Source organism: Camelus dromedarius, chromosome 36 (genome assembly GCF_036321535.1).
Source record: "Camelus dromedarius isolate mCamDro1 chromosome 36, mCamDro1.pat, whole genome shotgun sequence".
NCBI lineage: Eukaryota > Metazoa > Chordata > Mammalia > Artiodactyla > Camelidae > Camelus > Camelus dromedarius.
This window is the reverse complement of record NC_087471.1, coordinates 10,947,525-10,965,462: the sequence shown is the minus strand read 5'-3', so window position 1 is coordinate 10,965,462 and position 17,938 is coordinate 10,947,525. Positions and strand designations below refer to the sequence as shown.

Genomic DNA, 17,938 nt, shown 5'->3' with positions numbered 1-17,938 from the left:
ACATACACCAACGTGCATAGCAACATTGCTCAGAATATGCACGATGGATGCAGCTCATGTCCATCGATGAATGGATCAATCAGGGAAAACGCAAATATGAGAAAATGCCTCCTTATCCGCTTCTCCCTAATACCCCACTGCCATAAAGAGTAAACAGATTAATTTATCAGGACGATGGTAGAAAGATGCCACTGATACTAAAAGCCAGGATTATTCTGTATACTGATTATTGATCACTAGCCAATACTACGGGGCCAACCAGGCACACTGATTGAATGTTCAGTGTCGTATTACATCTAAGATGCCCAAGATGAAATTATAATTTACTCTTTTTAATGTGTGATGAATTTCCCAGATTTCAGGGAGTCCTTCTCCTTTAAGGGCTGCCAATTTTCAGTAATAAGAAGTGGTTAATTTCACAGAGATTCTCAGGGGAAGGAAGGAGACAGGAGGTTGAATTTTGCTCCATCTTCTTGCCTCCAGGTATCCACTAGTTTACGGAGATTCAGAACAAGGTTACAGGAGAGAGAGGAAGTCAAACACATTTAGGAAGCCAGAGTCACTCACTGGTGCCAAAGAGTTTATTGTTAATAAAAACATCTGTTTGAAGAGAAAAGGCCCATTGGTATTCAGGAAATCATGGGCTGAAGTCTCCCACCCAAAGGGTTGAATTGTTGGATTGGGTCTCTTGGATTTCAAATTCCTTTGGCTCCTTAAGCCTTGAAAGATAACATTTCAGTTTGATAAACACTGCTCATCTCCTCTGGTTAATGCTTGTAGCAAGAAAGAATAACCCACCACAAATACTTCTGTGTCCATCTGACTCTCTGGAGAGAAAGCAAGACTGAAAAAAAATACCAAAACATTTCCTTTAGTTAAGAACCCAGGGGCCAGAATCATGCCAGACCGCTTACTTGAACACATTAGCAATTAGCTTTGGTTAAAGAAGTAAAACCAGGAGCAATTCTCTTCACCGGAGGGCACTTCGGCATGACGGGTACACACACACAGATCTGGCAGCGAGACAGACTCGGGTTCAAGTCCCGGGCCCCCAGATGGGGAGAATGTGGTCCCCAACCCACACCTGGACTTCTGTATGTAGACACAGGTCTTCAGGATCCTTTCAGTTCAACCCCAGACTACCCATAGCAGAGGGAGGGGAGGGGAGGTGGAGAAAGCGAGCGAGAGAAGGGGGATCAGTTGTTTTTTAAAACATTTTGGGGGCCATAGCCTCTTTTTGAGAATCTGGTGAAACTACAGACACTATCCCCCCAAAATACACTTATGTGCATACACGTCGAATTTTAAAAAAATGTTTTGGCTTTTAAAAAAAATTTTTTTTGAGGGCAGAGTAATTAGGTTTGTTTGTTTGTTTATTTTAATGGAAATCCTGGGGCTTGAACCCAGGACCTTGTGCATGTGACCTCTGCCCATCCCCCTACACTCCCATTCTGTGGTCAGTTCCGGGATCCCTCTGCCCCAGAACCCTCACAATGATTCACGGACCCCTGATTAAGAATCTTGGTGTAGACGGTGGGACCAATGAAGCCAAAGCCTTGGGTTTTGTTTCCTTATGAGTCATTTCATTTCACAAAGGGGAAAGTCTGTTCTCCAGCCAAAGACCACAGCAGTAGCCCCGGCCAGCGACTATAGTTGCTGACAACGAGGGAGCTACAAGAGAGGACGAAAACTCAGGCCACTGTCACCATGGCTTCAAATGCAATTCCAAGCCCACCCGACTCTGCCCCCAAAATGAGCATGTGGTCTCCCTGTATAATTGTCGTTCCTTGGAAGGACTAAGAAAGAAGACTCCTCTGCTGCATGACGTAGTTCAGATGGCTTTGCAAGCTATGTGTTATTTTGTTTTTAATCAGAGCCCTGTATTTTGTTTTTTTAAAAAAAGCAAGCAAATGTCCAGTTTGAAATTAGAGTTAACACAATGAAATATTACGCAGCTTCAAAAATGAGCGTTGTGAAGACATGCAGGCACAGGGAATATGCTTATGTTAGGATGGAAAAAAGAAAGCAAGAAAGAACAAACCAGAATCCAAAGGGCTCTGACCCTTATGACTCCAGTGATGAGAAACTGCATCGTATGAACGAAAATGTGAGGCTGGTGGAATCACTGATGGCTTGTGTCTGTTTCCAAAATTTGGGGGGGTGTTATATGATTCTTACAGTTTTAAAGTAAGGAGATAAATGATAAATCTGTACAAAGTCAGTCTGTTCTTCCAAATGCCTGTCGTCGATCCTGCTTCTAAGCGGCCCAGCCCTTTCTGCAGCCAACCCGGGAGCAGGCTGAGAAGCGGCGGCGGTGGACCTGGTCGGAGCTCAAAACAGAACCCGCCGAGCACAAAATCGGTGCCTGAGACTGAAAGAGCAGGGAGAGCCCGTCCTTCTCCCCTGCAGACGCTACCCGGTTTAGGTCCTCGGCATCCTGGGCTGACGGGGAGACCAGCTGGGGCAAACAGCAGGTTTGCAAACAGAGGAATTTAATGTCTAAATCTACATGAGCGTCTGCTTTTCAAATTCCTACCGTTCACAAGCAGGCAGGCACGGAGTCAGGAGTAAATGACCTGTCTGGGCGACAGGCCCCTCCTCCACCAAGCTGGAAACAGGGTCCCCAAGGGTCCTGGGAGGTTAGCTACTCTCACAACATCCACCGAGAGGAAATTATCGCAGCGCTGACCTCAGGCCTGGCTCACTTCCCTCCTAACCGCCTCCCCCTCTGCTCCGGCCCTGCAGCTGGGGGGGCTAGGGGGAAGGCGTGAGCCACACAAGCCCCACCACCGCATCCTGCACACGTGGCATTTCCTTCCCAAGCTCAGCACATGCAGGGCTGCCCTCAGCCCCGTGAGCCCCTCCTTCTGCAGCTCCTCCACCAAGGCCCTGCCAGCCCCCAGAGAGATGAGTAGCTCCCTCCTCTGATGGCCCCAAAGCCCGTCACAGGCAGATCAGGGTGGGTGCGAGGCATGCAGTTCTGACCTCACAGTGACTCTCTCTTCTGCGCCCTCGTGGCCTCGCCTGAGTCTGGCTCAGCACATGTTGCAATAAGTAAGGTTGACCACTGACAATTCCAGAACCCGGAGCCAAGGAGTCGGGGGAATTCAGGGAGACACGGGGGGTGATGGAGAAGTGAAAGTCGATGGCAAGGAGGCTTGAGCTACTGGGTACACGGGGTGATGCTTGCCCAGAAAGTGACAGGGAAGCTGGCGTATGGTGACCCAGCCATGGGACAGGCGGGGCCCACTCCGCAGGGCAGTTCCTCCCGGCAGGCTGTGCAGACGCCTCCTAGCAGAACAGCCGCCTTCCCCCCGCAGGGGCTTCCTGGATGCCGTGTGAGCATCTCCCCGAGCTCCTCGTCCTTGGCTCTCCGCGTCCGTGTGTGTGTCCACGTGTGCGTCTGTGCGTGCCTATGTGGGATCACAACCTGTATCAATAAGCCCCTTGCCTGCAACATCTTTTAGTATAAAATCCTTAAAACAGCATCCAAATTGGACTCCCCCCACCAAACACCGCATGCCACAGAGCTCCAGCATCCCCGAGCTCCTTTCTCGGGGGTGGGAGATGGGGGCACACCCCTCAGTTACACAGGCCCACCTGGAACAGCAAACCACCACACTGGCGACATTTTTGATCACCTGCTCAGTGGAGACTGGCTGGCAGACACTCCCACTCACAATACACTGAAAGTATTTACCAAGAAGATTCAGAAAAGACCTTAACTATAAAACACAGGACCATATTATATACCTGGAAAAACCAGCTCCTTCTCACGCCTTTTCCTTCCCTCGACTGTCGAGGGCCTTTCCAGGACCACGTGTGGGGATGTGGACTCCCTCCCGTGCGGGCAGCCCCTCCCCGGCAGTTTCTACGGCGGGCGGGCGCACAAATGAGCAGGGCGTGGAGGGTGCGGCGCTCAGGGTGAGAGCGGCTCTCTGTGCAGGCGGCACCGAGGGGCTCCCCGCGCTGAGATGAACGGGGCAGAGTTGTCTGCACAGATGCAACGCACGTGGTACTGCCCCCGCCGCCGTCCACCTGCACGTCTAGGAAGGGGCCTCAAGGAGAAAGGTTTTAAACCCTTCCAACGCCACCAAGGAGCGTGACCACTCTGTGAGCAAACTTGTGCAAGCAAAGTAGACCCTCCAAAGACCAGAAGGAGGGAGACAACGTCTCAGGGCCTGTCCCTTCGGTTCTGGGCCAGGAGACTCTCTGGCGGCATTATTTTTCTCTTCCTGTTTGCTGGCTCTCAGAGGGCACTTGTCTTGTTGACAACGTGGCATGAAGGAACCTGGGAAGACCCATTTGACCAGGAGGGGAGGGAGGCAGCAGAAGCAGCTGCCCAGGGGGGGAGCATCCATCTTCAACCGAGGAGAAATATGGGCACAGTGAGCCCCGTCCCTCCTTCCCACCTGTGACAGGGCCACCGGGCCTGGCTGTCAGGAGAGACATCTGCCAATCTTAGTCTCCACAGCTGTGAACTATGAGCTCCATCCTTCACTGAGCCCCGGGCCACTCTAGGAAGCGCCTCTGTTTGCACTTCTAGCTAACACGGGTGGCAAAGCCCTCCCAGGTGAGGGCCAGCTGCCCTGGTTCTTGGAGCAGGAAGAGAATCCCAGGAGCAGACAGAAAAAGCTGTTTTCTCCCCTCAGAAGTTAACCAGAGGCCAATCCTTCCTGTGCCAACAGCCCCAACCCTTCCTGATTTGATGAAATCTGCTGAAAGATATAAACAATCTTTGCTGAAAAGTTGCCCAATCCACCAAAAGCTTGCGTGCAAGTTCAGGCAGCTCACAGGCTCCGTGAAACTCATTAGGGGTCTGGGGTCTCCAAGAGTTAGGTCCCTAGCTGCAGCACCAGGAGCAGAGACATGACAGCTGTGGGGAGAGGGTCTCTGTCTAGGGTCATGCACATCCTCCTCTTTCCCTGCCACCAAGCACCCTGCAGGACCACCAGACCCCTGGGTATCTTCTGCCAGGCTGGGGAGTCAGGGGAGCCCAGGAGGCAGGTTAGTCTCTGCATGTTCCTGCTCAGCAAAGCCAAATACAGACAGGACACAGCTCTGCACTTCGGCACTGAGATATTCTGCCTCTCAGGCAGCTGTGCGCTGGGGCCAGCTTATGCCAGCTTGTAAGAGCAAATTGCCAAATTTGGGGGACTTTGTGAGCTATTTAAGTACATCAATTCAAAATTAAAATATACAAAATTTAAATTATATAAAATATAATTAAACAACTTACATTAAAAACACTCATCACTTCCTAGTTATTTGAGTGCACTGTACTGTTGTCTCTGCTCTTAAGTTTATTTAGGTCAGTTTTATCTGTCAAATGGACACAATATAATGCTGTGCCACCTCCCCTCTTCCCAGCTTCATGTTCAGCCAAGTCGTGTTGGAGGCTTAAAATTGGCTTTTGTGGGAGTGTTTACACCACAGGAATAGGCAAGGGCTACAAGTCTGGGGTTGATTCATTTTGCTAATTTTTCTGACTTAAGACAGTGATGGAGGAAATTTTAATCATGTTGATTTACAACAGGAAAAGAAAGTAAAGAAACAATCCCCTTTAAAATAGCACCCAAAGTAATAAGACACCTAGGAATAAATCTAACCAAGGAGGTGAAAGACTTATACATGGAGAACTACAAAACACTGATTAAGGAAATTAAAGAAGACTTTAAAAAATGGAAAGATACCCCATGCTCTTGGATTGGAAGAATCAATATTGTTAAAATGGTCACACTGCCCAAGACAATCTACAGATTTAATGCAATCCCTATCAAATTACCCAGAACATACTTCACAGAACTAGAACAAATCATAATAAAATTTATATGGAACCACAAAAGACCTAGAATTGCCAAAGCATTACTGAAGAAAAAGAAAGAGGCTGGAGGAATAATTCTTCTAGACTTCAGACAATACTATAGAGCTACAGTAATCAAAACAGCATGGTATTGGTACAAAAGCAGACATATGGACCAATGTAACAGAATAGAGAGCCCAGAAATGAACTCACAAACTTTTGGTCAACTAATCTTCAACAAAGGAGGCAAGAATATACAATGGAATAAGGACAGTCTCTTCAGCAAATGGTGTTGAGAAAACTGGACAGAAGCATGTAAAGCAATGAAGCTAGAACACTCCCTTACACCATACACAAAAATCAACTCAAAATGGATCAAAGACTTAAATATAAGACAAGATACAATCAACCTCCTAGAAGAAAACACAGGCAAAACATCTTCTCACATACATCTCAAAAATGTTCTCCTAGGGTACTCTACCCAAGCAATAGAAATAAAAGCAAGAATAAACAAATGGGACCTAATTAAACTTACAAGCTTCTGCACAGCAAAGGAAACCATAAGTAAAACAAAACAACAACCTATGAAATGGGAGAAAATTTTTGCAAATGATCAAACCGACAAAGGCTTGTCCTCTAGGATATGTAAGCAGCTCATACGACTTAAGAAAAAAAAACAAACAACCCCATCCAAAAATGGGCAGAAGACCTAAACAAGAAATTCTCCAAGGAAGACATACAAATGATCAATAGGCACATGAAAAAATGCTCAGTATCACTAATTATCAGAGAAATGCAAATCAAAACTATGAGGTATCACTTCACACCAGTCAGAATGCCCATCATTCAAAAGTCCACAAATGACAAATGCTGGAGAGGCTGTAGAGAAAAAGGAACCCTCTTTCACTGCTGGTGGGAATGCAGTTTGGTGCAGCCACTGTAGAAAACAGTATAGAGATTCTCAAAAGCCTAGGAATAGACTTACCATATGACCCAAGAATCCCAGTCCTGGGCATATATCCAGAAGGAACCCTACTTCAAAATGACACCTGCACCCCAATGTTCATAGCAGCACTATTTACAATAGCCAAGACATGGAGACAGCCTAAATGTCCATCGACAGATGACTGGATAAAGAAGAGGTGGTACATTTATACAATGGAATACTACTCAGCCGTAAACACTGACAACATAACTCCATTTGCAGCAACATGGATGTTCCTGGAGAATGTCATTCTGAGTGAAGTAAGCCAGAAAGAGGAAGAAAAATACCATATGAGATTGCTTATATGTGGAATCTAAGAAAAAAACAAACATAAATACAAAACAGAAACAGACTCATAAACATAGAATATAAACTTGTGGTTGCCAAGGGGGAGTGGGGTGGGAAAGGATAGACTGGAAGTTCAAAATTTGTATATACTGACAGGCATCTGTAGAATAGATAAAACAGAATTATACTGTATAGCACAGGGAAATATATACAAGATCTTATGGTAGCTCACAGTGAAAAAAAAAGTGACAATGAATATATGTATGTTCATGTATAACTGAAAAATTGTGCTCTGCACTGGAATTTGACACAACATTGTAAAATGACTAACTCAATTAAAAATGTTTTTTAAAAATAACGTTGGTTTAACTTAAAAAGATGTCCTATTTGTAGCTGTGAATAGCACCCAAAAAAATGAAGAAAATTTTTAAAGTAATTAAAAACTGTTATTCAATTTAGTAAAGAAATGGGTCACACCACAAACTAACAAGTGCATCTCCAACACATCTTTATGGTTTCACCCTGCTCTTACTTCTTGGCATAAGTGAAAATATTAGTGACATTCAGTGCATCGATCACAAGCATCGCTTGACTCTGGGTACCAGGGTTTGGCAGGAGTCCACAAAAGCAATCTACGCAGACTCAATCGGGTATATGAGATTTACAAGAAAGGATATTGTATGTTTTGTTATTATTTGTAAATTATGTGTGACGCATCCTTTATACCAGTAATATTGATGGTTAACTTATGTGTGTGTGTGTGTGTGTGTATTTGTTTCCTGAAAAGCTGGTGGACAAGCATTTGCCAGCACATCCCTGCTCTTGGTCCAGGAGATACTTCTTCTAACCTGACACGTCCCCCACGGCACTGACACGTGCCAGGGAGTCCATCAGACAGACAGATGGACAGAAATACCAGTTTTTATTTTAAAAGGGAAGGCTCTTTTTATTAAACTTGTACATCTTACTTTCTTCCTTTCAAAATCCGAATAAAAAACTTCTGTTTCTGCTTACTTAAAAACAAAAAAACAAAAAACAAACAGAAAACTATTAAGGTACTTGAGGCCCAGTGGTCATCAGCACTGTTTAATTTTGATCTTCACCAAAGTGTTGTGATTTCCATCTAAACACTACCTCCCCACAGCTCATAATTCTTTCTTCTTTCTTGTCAGCTTCCGAAGCGTTTCTCTAATCTGGCTGAGACATCAACTTCAAACAAGGGCACACCTGCTCTGTCAGTCCTGGGATGTGTGTGTGTGCGTGTGTGTGCGCGTGAGTGTGTGTGTGAGGGGGCAGCGTGGTCAGGCTTCTCTGTCCCCACCCCAAGCCCTCTCCAAACACCTGATCCTCACAAGGAAGGATGCTGCCGCGAGGTGATGTCGATTCTGGGGCAGCACCAGGGGCTCCAGCAGGAGCTGGCTCCTAGAGTCCAAGCCTGACTCTGCATCCCGCAGGCCCCAGCTTCACCCATGGGAGAGTGATTTCCAGCACAGCTCATAGCTCACTTCTACCTAGCCAACCCCAGAGTCTGCCCGGTGGACAGAGGATTCCAGCCAGGTGTCCCATGCAGGCAGGGTCTGGGCCCTCACTGGCCACCTGCTTCCTCACCGGGGAGGGGTCAGGTGTGGGTACCCGGGCGTGTGCTTGGAGGCCCAAGAGCCCAAAGCAGCCCAGTGAGCTCTGCTGGGCAGACAGAGGGTAGGGGACTTCGCCCTGAATCCCCTGACACAGAGTGAAGGCTCCAAATATGCGAGCTGAATGGAAAAAATAAATGAATGATGAGAAATACCATGAAGAAAGGAGAATGGAGAGCTTTCTGGGAGTAAGGTGGGGGCTGGGAGAGAGAATGGTAAAATATGCAAGAGGTCTGCTGTGTTCTGGAATGTTCAAAGAGAGGGCCGGACCCCTGGGCCATGGAAACCAGTTTTCCCAAAGATGATCAGATTTTGACCATTTCTGCTCCAAAGTAGGATATTTTTTTTTTATCTTTTTACTTTGGAATCACTTAAAGGTTTACAGAAAAATTACAAAGATAGTATGGAGACTTCCCATACACCCTTCACCCAGCTTCCCCACAGCATCTTACTTAACCCTGGCGCACCTGTCAGAACAAAGGAAGTTGCAACAATTTTACAATGATACCAATTACACTCAGACTTATTTAGGTTTCACCTGTTTTCCACTAATGACTTTGTTGTTGTTATTGTTCACCCAGATGTCCTATCTCCTGACTCTCCTCTGTTGCGTGACAGCTTCCCCTTTACTCGTTTGTCATGACCTTGACAATTTTGAAGGACAAATATTCTGCAGCCTGCCCCTTGGTTTGGGTTTGTCTCATGACTAGACTGGGATTATGGGTTTGGGGGAAGAACAGCACAGATGTGAAGGGCTTCTCTCCTGGCAGCCAAACTTGCACACCACAACATGACTCATCCCTGGGGAGGTTAACCTTGACCACGTGGCTGAGGAGCTCTAGCCAGGATCCTCCACTCTAGACTCACTGTTTCCCTTTCCTCTACGAAGTCCAGTTCCCACTCAAGCTGAGGGGAATCAGGCTCCTTCCAGGAGAGAGAAGTGTCAACATATGTCATGCCAACTTCTCTATAACCACAGAAGGCCAGCGACAACAATTCTTTATTCCTTGGTAAAGTGGGCAGATGAGGTTGCATGCAGTGGCCAGTTAGAACACAACTGGAAAATTTGTCAAAATCCTAGAATTTAAAAAATCCTCTCAAAACCTGTTATCAACTCGTCTTTCTTTTTCACGGTTGGCCAAATCGATCTCTTAGCCCCAAAGGCCATCTTAGGCCTACTTCATCACCCCACCCCCAAATGTCTGAAAAATGGAAAACTTTACTTTAAAAAACCCCACACGAAACAAAAGCAACAACCAATCATTGACCTTGAGACAGTCACTTCCGTGCATCATTGCTGGCCTCCGTCAGCTCTGAACCGTGGTAACTTTATGCTGGTTTACAGGGAGGCCGAGTAACTGGCCAGGAACCCTCCACTGCCACGGGAGTCCTCGCAACTCCCCAGCCCACAGCCTCCTCCTGTCTTTCCTCTGTGGCACATTCACTGCCTTTTCCAGCTTAGAAAGCCCGAGAAGCAGAACCTGCCCTGGATGGAATAACTTTTATAAATCAGAAAACTTTCCAAAATAGAAACAAATGATGGGGCAACCTATTCATAGCTGTGGCTCAGATCGTACGGAATGTCTTCTCTCTCCGTCTGTAACATCCACAGGGATGCCCCCGCCCGCTCTCCCACCCACAGGCCCCCAAGCACTGTTTGCACGACTAGTTCGAGGAAATGAGACGGTCAGGAAGGAGGGAGATGCATCTTACCTTAGCGGCGCTCAGCGGCCTCTCACCATAGCGCTTAAACCCCGGCGCCTCGTGGTGCAGCGCCCTTCTAGCTGCGACCAGCCACTCCCGAGCAACCCTAGAGGAGGAGCCCCTCGCAGGAGTCCCGATCAGACCGGTAGCTCGTGGCTTCCTGCCGGCGGCGAGCACCCGGCCAAGGTGGCAGGATCCCCGGTCTGTGGTCACAGCCTCACCGGCCGCCCCCGAGGAGCCCCGCCCCTGCCGCCCAGCCCTTCGAAAGCTTCCGCGGGATCCGTGGGTCCAGGAGAAGCCCGTGAGGAAGGACCGAGAGCAGCCGGCCTTTCTCCGGACCTGGGCCACGCCGGTCACGATGCCCCTCTGCCACCAGAAGGTTTTCTCATGAGGTTTTGGTTTAACGACACGGGTGGTGTTTTTCCTGTAGCGAAGCTCTGGAAGGGAAAATAAACCTCCAGGCTGACTCTGCAAGGGATTTCGCTCTGGTCTGTCTGCAGGTCAGGCCGGCTTGGGCTCTGCTGCCTGGTGCCTTCTGTGTGAGCAGGACCGCCATTCTCCAGCCTTGCTGGGTTTGTTTTGTCTTTCAAAGGGTCCTGATGACTCCCTAGCCCACACGACACTAAGAGTACAAATGACAGACGGGGTGTGTCTGGCTCTCAGTACAGCGAACCTCTGTTCTCAGAGCACCCTGGCCAGTCCTTGACTCTGATCTCAGAGCCTCTTTCTTCAATTGTGCTGCTTCACTGGCCATGAAAAGTCAGAGGAGCAGAGAATGATGGAGGCGGTGGGGAAAGGACCCTAACATCTAGGGGGTGAGATGCTGTCCTGTACCACACCAGCTGAGGACCGGTGGGACCAGGAAGGCTGCTGAGATGACCTCCGGAGACTCACTGGTCCAGCCGGACATGCCGAGCCACTGACCACCTGCTTTCTGATCCATGGACCAAAGGGAGCCGATGTGTGGTCTCCTTTCCTGCCTTTATGTCTGGGAACCGTGGAGGCAGAAGGATGGAATTCAGACAAATCTGCTTCTATTCCGCCCTGGGATCACAGTCCCAAATCTCAGCTTTCTCATGGAGTTTCTTTCCTTGGATTTTAGGACTGAGACAATAATTTGCTGCAAGTTTCTGGTAGGAAAGAGCTTTTTGATGGATGTTCTGAGCGACAGCAGTAGCAACATAGAGTTCTTGGGTTCTAAGTCTCCTTGGAAATCACCTGCTTCATTTCCTCCAAAAAGCTTTTTTGAGAATAAGTGGATTAATGTATTAAAAAGTATCTATTGTGGTATTTAGCACATAGTGAGCTCCAAATAACTGGCAGCTGGTGTGACTATGCCCCCTTTAATTCCCGAATCTGATCTTAAAAAAAAAACAAAAACCAAAAACTGCATTGTAGTCTTCCTTCCTTGATGGCAAAGGGCCCAGACAGCGCCCAGGACCGGCCGTGCTCAGTGAATCGGAGGTGTTGTTCATCTATTTTTGTATTCACTTCCTGGCACCTGAGATGTGGACCAAAGCACTTAAACACAAGTTCAAAGAATCCCAAACTCCTTCCACTGAATGATTGAAAAGTTACTGGTTTGAGATGAGATTATTCAGTCTTGTTATTTCAATTTAACTAACACAACAAACTTTTGTGAATGTTTGCACACACTAGAGGCTGGGGGTACAGATACAAATAGACATGACCCTCCTCTGAGGCACTCAGCCTAAGGAGCCTGGGAAGGGGTCTGCTAGAGAGAGAACCATGAAGGGGTGTGGTGGGTGCAGCCACAGATACCTCAACAAGGCAGTGTTACAGCAGAGGCAGGAACCAGAACTCCATCAGGGGTTACTGGGGGAAGTTACCAGGGAGACGGCTTTGAACATGATTTGCCACTAAGGATCCTGCAGACATATCTCAGAGGCAGATACCAGGGTTAAGCCTTTTACTGACCAAGGGCCCAGGGATGAGGCCTGAATTACGTTCAATTTTTTTTTTTTTTTTTTTACCAATGGGGCTTAAATAAGTGAGTTTTGAACAACTTTTATATACTTGGACCCAAGGATTCAGAGAATCCAGTGGTGAGCAGGAAATCCACCTTCCTAAAGAGAAAATCCGTTTTCCTTGAACTCCAGTTCATCGATTCAAAGTTAGAGTGAGAGGGGATGTGAGAAGTTTATGGAGAATGGAGGTCCAGGTAAGCTGGGTTTTGTATGATCTGGGGAAAAAAAACCTTCACCTTTCTGTCCACCCCCAATAGACAGGGGTCGGAAAAAAGACCAAAAATGGATTCCATCAGTCACTCAGAAAAGAACGAGGAAATGACCTTGCTGTTGGTTTCAGTTGCCTGAGCAGAAGTGAAAGCTACTTTCAGCCATTTTCACCCCTGTAGTGTCACAGAATCCATCAGAAAGGCAGGGGAGGTGGGGGAGGGCCCCAGGGAGAAGAAGGGAAGCAGCAAATGTGTTAGTGAGGCGAGGGGTGTCCTGGGCAGAAACTTTTGTTGAGAACCTCAGAGAAGGCTCCCAGGGCTGCACTGAGACTGGACCCCAGCTCTGAACCCTCAGCTCAGGGTTCAGCCTCACTGGCTCCCCCATTTATTTTTGCACTTTTGAGGTGGCTTATGCAAAATTCAGAGCCATCCTTCCATGTGTCTGCACCAGCCTCCTGACATCAGGACACTTCTGATCAAACTCCACAGCTAAGGGCAATAGAATATTCGGATGGAAGAGACATTAAAATCATCTCGTCCAAGATTCACTTAGGAACAGTGCTGTGAGAAGCTGGGCGGTTCCCCTCCGAAGAAAACAAGTGTACAACCAAAGTTCAGGACCAGCCATTTAAAGACACCAGAGCACAACCAGAGGCAGATGGCAAATTGAGCAGTGCTTCATCTTGAACAACTGCTCCTGCGTCAGAATAGCCATGTGTCTGTGGTCTTGCTTTGGGGGGGGGGTCTTCTCCCCACCACCCAACACCGTGATGTGAACCACAGCATCACCTGTGGAAGTGATGGACCCTACTGGAGGGCTGGTAGTGAAAACCAGCAGCCAGCTGGAGGTGACAGATTTGGGCTGGAATGCGGGAGGTGAAAACCTGCCATTTATGGGTTAAAGGTCAGGGAATCAATTTCCAACTTAGAAGTCTGTCTGAAGCTGAACTAGTGAGTAGAATAAAGACATTTTGAGGGCATGCAAAGTCTCAGAACATGGATTCCACGTTCCCTTTTTCGGGAAGGGACCTGGTGACGTACATCATTAAAATGAGGAAAGAAGTCAAAAGAAGAACAGATCTGGGATCTAGGAGACAAAGCCGGCAACGTGTGAGAGGTGAACGAGAGTCCCAAGAAACTCAGGAAGAGAAATCCAAGCAGGCACAGGAGGCAAAGCCCACACCCTGGAGTAGCCCAGAGGATTCTGGGGGATTTCCGCAGGAAGGTTCATATTGCCTGGTGTGTTTGAATGTATTTGGGAGACACACACACAACCAGGGACAACTATTTGGAGGGTTGAATTAATGATAAACACATAGATAAAAAATGAAGTCAGTTATATCCAGGGAAAACTTCATGCTGTGTTTGAATGTTTGAAAGGACAACACAGGATACTGCATGGCTCAGCCGTGAGTAGCGTTTATATCATCATCATACAGACACTGAGCACTTCATAAAAATTATGTAGCTGTACTGGAAAGATGATGGGATGTGGGTGTGTTACACCAAAAAAGAGCTCCATTTACTTCATAAGAAGAAATAAAAAGATCATGTCTAGAACTGAAAAATCAAGAAGCAGCCATCTAAGCATGCTATTTGGCGAAATGGAGGTAAATGTCACAAGTATCCGCTGAAAATTCTGAACGCGTGGACTCCGGGCAGCGGAAAACAGCAGGCAATTAGCAGAGGCAAGGAGCCCTTTTTTCACGGCCAACCTCTTTGTGTCTTCAAACTACACACGTGTCTGACCCTGACAGACACTGAAAGAGAAGAGAAGGATGGAGAGAGAGAACAGGATTTTTTTTTAATTTACTTTTTGGTGGGGGGAGGTAACTAGGTTTACTTATTTATTTATTGTCAGAGGTGGTGCTGGGGATTGAACCCAGGACCTCGTGCTTGCTAAGCACGTGCTCTACCACTTGAGCTACACCCTGCCCCCACAGCATAAGGCCGCTTGAATAGCACACCTGTACCTCATTTTGGTGGGATGGCCTTTTGTATCCACTGGCTCCGGATGAAAGTCAGATGTCACAGGAAGCCTCTCCAGGCACTTGTGAGCACGTCCTTGCCCAGCTAGGAATCTGAGGGCACGCTGGTGTTTAAAGTTTCCGTTCCTGGTGAAGGCCCATCCCAAACCCCTTGTCTCACCCTGGAGGAGAGTGGACAGTGTGGCTTTGTGAGAAGAACTTAGTACTGGCTCTGCACTGCCTAAAGGTGACCTTGGTCAAGTGACTTAAGTCTTTGGATTTTTAATTTTCTCCTTTGCAAAACTGAACTAGCAATCCCTAGTCCAAAGTACGGCTGTTATTAAGACAAATGTGAACATTTGTACAAAGCCTGGCTGACAGTCCCAGGTCCCTCCATAAGTGGCCATCCTGCCCTCGATTGCAAAGGGGGATCTGCCAGACAGAGTGACCATGGGCTTCAGCAATGAACTGACGTGGGAAAGGGTCTCATCTGAGCGAGGAGCAGGTGTTCATTTGGGACCCCCATTATTTTAGTACAACTGAGACAGGGGAGCTCATTTCTAGAATTGCTAAGATGCTTCTTTATGCCAGAGTTCATGGACCCTGGCTGTCACCAGAACCCAAACCTGTAATTTTCATCCTCAATGCAAGGGTGAGAGTCACTATGCAGGGTGTCTGGGGCGCCTTCTCCCAGGAGCCAGCATCCTCTTTGTCTTCTAAAGCTCCCTCTGGAAAAGGGGCCCTCCCTGCCCCGCAAAGCTTCTCCCACCCAGACCCAAGGCCTCTGAGGGTTCTGAACTGCTCAAAGCCAGGCCCCAACCTGAACACCCCAACAACTCCATCAGTAACGCCTTTGGGCGGGAGCAGTGTTCTTTTGCCCCTTCCCAACCCCCACCCCCCAAAAGGAGAGGGAAAAATACCCTACCAGCAAACAAGCTGCCCCGTGTCACCGACACTTCAGTGGAAGGTCGTCTGCTTTCCTACTTGTCAGCTCATGGGAGCCAGGCCGTGGGCCCAGGAGATAACAGGTGCGGATTTTGTGCTGAGAAGTGGGAACAGGCCCAGAGCCACCTGCAGGGTAAGCTTGGAGCCAGCACTGGGATGCTCATGGCATGGAGTGGGGGTGGGGGCGATGTGAGGGCATTTGAAAGGGGACGGGCAGGCAGGAGGTGTGTCAAGAGCCCTGAAAACCTGTGTCCACCCCTCGGGAGCCCTTCCCGTGCGTGAGCGCCTCCTCTCTGCTCCCCGTCTCTGCACCACGCTCCGAAACGGGAGCCTGCCTGCCCTCGCCTCATCCCCACTGGGCATCAGCTTAGGCTCTCAGGCCTCACAAGCCCAAGACCAGTCTCTAGATTTCCACCCCCTCCCAGATCCACTTCTTCCCCTAGTCAGTGAATCAATACTGTCCAAAATGCCTGGTGGTCATCCTCTCCATCCCTCCCCGCGGGACAGCAAACCCTAGGCCCCACCCCTACGTGATCTAGAGTCGGCCTCCTCCCCTCCCCCAGTGCTGTCACCCCCGCAAGGTGCCACTGGCCTGGACAGTGGCCTTCTCTGGTCACTTTTAGCTCCCCCCTCCCCAGTTCCCTCCCTGCATCCCTGTTTTATCTCCTGGCTGGTGCTTATCCAGAGGCAGAGTTACCATGTTGATTGGCGAGGTGACTGTCATTGCCCGCCCCCCTTGCTGACTAACCACAGGTCAGCGCCACCAGAAGGGCCCTTAGGTTCTCTGTGTCCCCAGCCCCTCCAGCAGTTCTTTGCACACAGAGGCTGCTTGGTCATTGTTACTGAATGATTGACTGAGTCCTCCTCGGGGTCCTACTGTACCCATTTTACAGGGTTAAGAGAAGGAGAGAGATTTGCTCAGGCTGCAGGCTAGCAAGCAGGGACACCGGGACGAGATCTCGGGTCCCCTGACCCGCAGTCCTGTCCTCTTTTCTCCCCAGTGCTCAGCCGCTTAGCAGACTCCTCCCAGACTTCCATTCCGCAGTCCCACTAATGACGGGTTTGCGTGGAGAGCAGATGTTCTGGGAGCTTCCAACCCCAAAGGCTGAGCTGCCACAAATCAGACTTTCTCCATAGTTTAAAGAGAGGTCAGCAACGTGTGCAGCTCGGGAGCCCTGGGCCCTCCCCAGGCCCCCGAGGGGCCACCCCGGCCTGCGGGGCCCAGCCCTGGGGAGACACGCTGAGTCAGTGGAAGCTCGTGCAGGGCAGCAGCAGAAGCTGAGAGCCAGGCGGGTGACTCAGTGGAGCCCAGACCGAGCCCCAGGAGCACGAGGAAGCAGGCGTGGCCGGGTGGGATCTGGAAAGTTCTCCCCAGTGGGGCGGGGAGGCCCATGAAGGCCTTGGAATTTCCTGACTCACTGGGCTCAAGCCTCCAGGAGCTCCCACCCCTGCCTGAAACACTCCGCTTTAACTCCTCACTCACAGGCCGCTGTGCCACATTGTTCCAAAAAGGGCTGCCATCGAACTAAAGAGACACACGTCTACGACACACTGACAGGTAGTGTTTGTAAAGTAGACGGGTTCGGGGTCGGGGGAGTGAGTCAAAGGGGAGAATGAGAGTAGAAAAGTCAGATGGAGCCAGGCGTGACAGGAGGAGGTCTGCTCCTTTTGCTCAGGGGGCCACACACTTGGCTCCGGGTCCCCTAGAAGCCACAGGCAAGAGCGCAGCCCCGCAGCTCAAGAACCCCGGCGCCCAAAAGAGCGGAATGAACCAGCCGCTCTGAGAAGCCCAGCTCTCCTGGGGCTGAGGTCCCAGAAAAGCCATTGAGGCACAGAGTTGTCCGGTGGGTCCCCTTTGGGGGGAACACTACACAGGGTCAGACCTGACCCCTCCAAGCTCTCAAAGAAGCTTGGGCACAAGGCCCACGACCATCAGTTCAGGTCATGCCAAGGGCTGGCAGGGCCCGGGGAAAAGAGAGCAGGCAGAGGAAACAGCAAAGCCTCGTCTGAAGCCCCTTTTGGCCTTGGGTGCTGGGTGAGACAGGCCATGGGCAAATCACTTCACCTCTTCAATTTCCTTATCTATCACAAGAGAATAATACTTGTCTTGCAGGTTTTCTATAGGGATTAGCTGAATTATATTAGCACCGTTATGTGTCCCTCCAGCATTCATATATGGCAATCCCAGCCCCCAGTGAGATGGGATGAGGAGGGTGGGGCCTTGGGGAGGTGCTCGGTCATGAGGGTGGAGCCCCCACGAATGGGATTAGTGCCTTCATAGTAAGAAACTCGGGAGAGATTATTGTCTCTTCCCCGTGTGAGGACTCCATGGGAAGGTGGTCATTTGCAAACTAGGAAGAGGGCCCTCGCCAGACACTGGATCTGCCAGGCTCCACAAATGTGAGAAATACGTGC

The 17,938-nt window shown here is 49.1% G+C and overlaps 1 protein-coding gene across 2 annotated transcripts in view; it reads right to left on the bottom strand.

Annotated features, from left to right (window-relative positions):
• Positions 1-17,938, bottom strand: part of BLK (BLK proto-oncogene, Src family tyrosine kinase) — a 53,147-nt gene that overhangs the window by 29,812 nt on the left and 5,397 nt on the right. The window contains exon 1 of one of the 2 annotated variants that reach the window (XM_064482500.1): positions 10,424-10,640. The exons of the other annotated variant lie outside the window; for it this stretch is intronic. The gene's annotated coding sequence lies outside the window, so the exon portion shown is untranslated. Of the gene's footprint in view, positions 1-10,423; positions 10,641-17,938 lie in introns of those variants that run through there. 2 annotated transcript variants of the gene reach the window in all.